The following is a 6,056-nucleotide window of genomic DNA, read 5'->3' as shown; positions in this document are numbered from 1 at the left end:
ATTTATTGTTATTGAAAAATAACATTTTGAGACTAGTTGGACCATATTTTTTGATAACCTTCTGCCATTTTTCTGTCAACACCATAAATCCTACACGATAGAACTTCTAAGGTTTCCGTTCTTAAAAATGAGATACGTGGTTTTCACAGGCCTTTATTGAAACTAATTTAACACCATTCAGGGAGTTATTGCAGAGACTGAAACAAGTAATATCCTAATGGTGCTAGGTCCTAACGGTGATATGGCAGATGCATCAAAACCTACCAGTCAAGTTCTTGCAATTGTTGATAGGTTATTAAAGATATCACATTTTGGCGGTTATCAGTGTTGTGTATGACATCCTTTCTATTTACTAATTCTGGCCGTTTTTTTTTTAAGTGCTAAGTGCAGTCGCACTAAATGCCAACAATACAGGTTTGAGTCTATCATACTGCTTGGCAGCAGCAGGTTGTGATACAACTGTATCCAAATATATATCTATAAATATAAAATAGCATGACAGTCATTTATAAAAAACTTCCAAAAATCATTAATGAAGATTAATTTGAAATGAAGGAAATTTGTATACATGTCTTTCTTACAGTGTAAATGAGCACCGAGAAAGAATTTTTTGAAATTTTGAGTTTAAAGGTTAAAATTGAGTTAAATGTAATTTATTATTTTTCTGATCTCTACTTGATTTTTGGTATGTGTATGTGTGTGTGCACATATGCATGTGTGTGTGTAATCTTCATGTGAATATCAAAGTGCAGGCAGGATATGTCACGGCAGCTCAACAAATACAGCTACTGCCACTCTTATTGTATGTACGATGTGAATGGCTTTACCAGCCTCTGGTTACTTGACTAAAAAAAATAATGTTTTAAAAAATAATTGTCCATTTCACAGAATGCGATGCAAAAAAAAATAAAATATTAAAAAACCTCTGTATTTTTATTAAAATTTTTAAAACGCCTTGACTTTAGAATAAGTTGTACGATACATACATACATTGTGTTTTTTGACCCTAAAACATACAAATTTACAGAAAAAACCCAATACCCTGTCTTTGACATGATCACTGTACTTCATCTTTTAATATAGCTGTTCTAGCCATATTCCCTGGAAAAGTAATATTTATTTAAAAAATAACGTTAAGTTAAAAACATATAAAAAGGCCATTGATGAAAACTTTGTAAGTAGATTTCTTCACATAATTTAATTCAACTTTGATAGCTAAGATACTAATAGTATTATATCTTAATCAAATCCCCATAAAGAGATGGGGGAAAAACTTTTTTTTTGCTCTTTCTGGGTTCAAATTCCCAGCCTTGAATTTTATTACATCAATATATCAATTGTATTATATCAGTATATTCTGAAATACTGGCAGAGCAGGTACTACATATCTTATCAAAGCAATTTTATGTTTACATATAGTTCATAATGCACAAATTGATATCTATTTCTATCTATAATTTTTAACTATTAAAATTCATAAAAACTATTGTTTAAATTTTTGCGCTAAATGAATGTTTACAAAGTTCATATTATATTAAATATATATATATTTATATACATAATATCAATCTAAAAATCAATGTGATATTTGGCATTCCATTTCATTGACCAGTGCCTCATAATTATTAGATCAGTATGATGATATTCTGTTCGTAAACACTCAACAGGATGCTCATCAGCGAGTCGAGATCTATATTTTATGTCTTCTGACACATTTTGATATTATTTGATACATTTTAATATTATAATATTTATTGTCATAAATGGTTCGCAATGATATATGGTGCCTGAAAAACGATTCTGTCCTGTAAGCTACTCTTTTTAAGAATGAAAACCACTCGGTAGTGCAATACAAAAGTTCTTTTTTTGACAAAAAAGCAAATCAGTATGGTTTTGATCTTGATTTGTCCATTTGACATTTTTTCAGTCGAGGAGATGACAGAGTGTGTCACTCTTTGCTTAGCCGCTTTGTTTCAGGATCGTACTCAAATATCCACGATTCATCATCACCTGTGACACACGATTGAAGAATTCTTGGTCATTATCAGTCCTCTCAAGATCAACGCACACGTTTCTTCGATTGCCCTGCTGTTCTGTTATGAGTGTTTTATGCACCGATTTCGCATGTCCAATTTTCTGACAAAATTTGATGTACACTTTAATAGTGTTTAAATTTAACTGTCCACTCATCATCCTTATTGTTAAACGATGGTCTGATCTCACAAGAACCCTCAAACACTCAACGTTTTTGTCAGATCTTGAAGTTGAAGGTCTCCCTGAGCGAGGTTGATCATCAATGTGTTGTCGGCCTTCGAAATATGATTTGTGCACGCAGAGAACTTGTGCTCTTGATAAGCAATGTTCCCCGTAGGCCTGTTTCAACTTTTCAAAGGTCAAGCTTGCGGATTCCCCAAGTTTAGCACAGAACTTGATTGCACAACTTCGCTCTAAATTCCGATGCTTCATTTTCATAACACACAACTTCACTGATGGCTCTGTCAAAAATATTGTGTTGGCTGAACGGAGTTGAAACTTGTACTGAGCATGTGGAAGGGATGTACATACAAACCGGTCTAGCACAGACCGGTAGACATAACATTGCCAACTCGCTTGCAGTGTTACCGATTTCATTACTTTTCTTACACACCTTGTATATGCGATCCGAAAGTTGTACATATAAGATTTCCACTTTTCACTTGTCGAACGTGTGCTCAACGATATTTTTAACCTTACAAACATTTAACCTTATTCGTAGAAAAATTGGGGACATCCGATTTCTCACAAAATTCTACGAGATGACTAGCAATAATTTTTCCTCTAATATTTAATTGATGAGCCAAAATTAACTTATATGTATGTAGCAACAATAGATTCGTCAAACAAACAAATTCTTTTAATATTCCAATAAAATACATTTTTTGATTTCGTGTTATTTTATAAAGCAAAGTTATGGAATGCAACAAAATAAATGTCATAAACAGCACCCAAAGTTTGTTTCTCATTTTCATGATCGGTTTTTTCCTTTTTTTAAATATAATCTGAAAATCTCTAATAAATAAATCGATCGATTCGATTACTGACGTGCATCTTTTTTCTGTGTTCCCAGTTAAAATTATCACGTTCAGTATTAATAATATGTAATAAAATAAAAACCTAATAACATAAGTAATTCTTTTCAGAGCCTCGATTGGGTTTTGTTCGTTGATGAAAAACCATACAAGTATGATTAGTGTGGATATCGATAAAAACTTTGAAATTGTATTTGTTTTGAGTTTTTAATTATTTTTTCACTTGGAAATACTCCATACAATATAAAAATTATATTTGATTTTAAATCATCGTAAAACTAAATTTTATGTCCGATGTAAACAAGTTTTTTAAACTTAGTTTTAATTTTTGTAATTAATTTTATTAACTCATTTTGTTTATATTTTCAATATTTTTACTGTCGTTTACAGTAATTTCACTACTTTCAATTCTTCCATTACAAACAATAATGATGAATTTACTCGATCGACTGACTGGATAGGAAAATAATTTTTATAAAAATGAAAGTGACTTTTTAATTATTTTTAAAGTAAATTTCTTTAACGTAAATTTTTAATCAGAATTAAACATTTATTTAATAAAATTTATTTCGGATGATCTAAAAATAAAAATATAATGGAGAATAAAATTTTCGCTGAAAGTCTACGTAGCATTAACGACATTAAATTTCTTTATAAAAAGCTGTAGTGAAATAATCAATAAATATTTATTTTTCTTTTGCTAAATTCACACCTTAATTTAATTTCCCCAATGTGGAACGTACATAAATGAATAAATTACACGTAATTAGGGTCAATGTTTTCTTTCACAATTTACGAGTTTTTGAGTCAACATTTTTCCATTTACCCGTCATTTTCAAAATAATAGATGTTTGACTCTGATGGAATTTCTTTAATTTAAAGGAATTTTAATATATATATATATATATATGAAATGAAAACTCAATCTTTCTTTGGTTACGGATGAATTGATATTTGTAACGACCTGTGGTTAAATATTTCCTGGCACTATGGTAGATGTAAAGAAACCATCGACAAAATAAAACAAAAAAATAGACAGTACCCTTATTTTTAAGTTATTGCCCAAGATGTAATAAAAAAAATAATCAGATTGTTGCAATACTGTTTTTCTCACTACTGCATTGCATGTAGTTTTTTTTTTATTTTGGACAGCTAAAATATAATGTACCAACTTTCACTTTTTTCTTATATCCATTTTTTCCTTGTTTTAGTTAGGGGATTTTTTTGTAATCCTTTCATAGTTTTGATAATTTTCTATTTTTAATACGAGGTTCATCCAGAAAATAATAAAATAATTTTCTACCATAACAGATGTATTGTGATTATTTTAATATTAACCAAAATGAAATAGAAACCAAACTAGACAATAGGAGTGTAATGTATTTAGAGTGTACAAGTGTTTGTTCCACCATATTAGCTCTATGATATTGATTTTTCCCCATTGCGCAAGGTTTCTGAGAGACGCATTTATAATTCAAACATGTTAATAATTTCTGAATTCTTCATTACAAAATAATCAAACATTTGGCTCACCTAGAAAGTAAGAAATGATTTATTTTCTTTTACACTTCTCCTGTGGAGCATCCCTCTTGATGGTCCAACAATAATCGGCCAGCATATTAGGATTCCATTTGCCTTAATACCTCTTTTCCGTAACTAAATCTCCTGAGGGAAGTGTTCCCCGTGCTCATCGCTCACTGCGCCAAGATTTTCCGGAAAGAAATCTATGTGCGTGTGCAGAAGTGTACTTTTAAGGATATATTACTACCCAAGTTTTTATAAGATCGTTGACAATATCACAATAATTTTCCGGCTTTCGATATCGCTAAAATACTCTTGAGTAACATTTTTGAATGCTTGTCAAGCGGCTTTCTCCAGTGGATTCAATAGTCTCTCAAACTTTTCATTGTGCATTAGTGACCGTATTTGTGGATCCACAAATAATCCTTCTGTAATTTTTGCATCACTTATTTCAGAAAACTTCTGTTTTAAGTACATGAACCAGGAGTATTGTCCATGTCCTTGACGAAATTGTTCATTATTCCTAGTTTGATATGTAACAGAGGTAGATACACATTTTTAGGCCATGGATTTAGGCTGTTCTTTTCTAATAAAATGTTTTTCTGTCCCTACTATCCCATTCATACACAATAAACAACAGTAGTTTGTGTAACCAAGCTGCAAACCAAGAATTAATGCAGTCACTTTCAAATAACCACAAGTACTCCATTTATATACTGAATATTGAAGCTTTTCCAATATAGATTTAATATTTTCATAAGTTTCTTTCATACTAGCAGAGTGGACCACAGGTACTGATGGGAATTTATTGTCATTATGGAGAAGCACAGCTTTTAAACTAACTTTAGAGGAATCTATGAACAACCACCATTCTGTCGGGTTATGTTCATTACAAAGTGTCTGCATAAGAGAAGAAACGTCATTACAAAACACTAAGGCATTTTCTTCAGAAAAATAAACTTTAAATTCAGAATGATGATTACGATAAGTGCTACATACCTTTGTATTCTTTTGAAGAAGATTCCATCCTTTTTGCGGGGAAGCAAGCATTCCAGACTGTTTTTTGGATACTTTAAATCTTTATGAGTTTGTTAAAATTTTCTTGATTCAGTAAATGAGGCTCAGATGAAATGCTTTGTTCATAAGTTGTATCACCATAATCTGTTTATTTTTCTTTCTTACTTCCACCAGACTCTGAGCTCCCTTCATCTAATATCGCTTGTTCTGGAGACTTTGGTATTGTTAATTCTTCGCATTGTGGATCTGGTTTCATTGCAGATTATAAGTTAGATTACACCACTGTATGTTCTCATATTGATGTAATCCCTTTAATCTTTGTTAAGCAGAAATAACAGTCAGAATAGTGATTTTTGGTTTCCTTCCAAATCATAGGGATAGCAATGGCATGTGGCATTTTTCCACACAGTTAGAAGCACGGAACATGATAAACAACAGACATATGGGACC

General features: G+C 31.1%; 1 protein-coding gene across 2 annotated transcripts in view; it reads left to right on the top strand.

Moving 5' to 3' along the window:
* LOC142334080 (uncharacterized) overlaps nt 1-6,056 on the top strand; it is a 122,405-nt gene that overhangs the window by 58,082 nt on the left and 58,267 nt on the right. The window lies entirely within an intron of this gene.

This window comes from Lycorma delicatula, chromosome 13, assembly GCF_047948215.1.
Source record: "Lycorma delicatula isolate Av1 chromosome 13, ASM4794821v1, whole genome shotgun sequence".
Lineage (NCBI taxonomy): Eukaryota > Metazoa > Arthropoda > Insecta > Hemiptera > Fulgoridae > Lycorma > Lycorma delicatula.
This window is presented reverse-complemented; position numbering and strand designations above follow the sequence as displayed.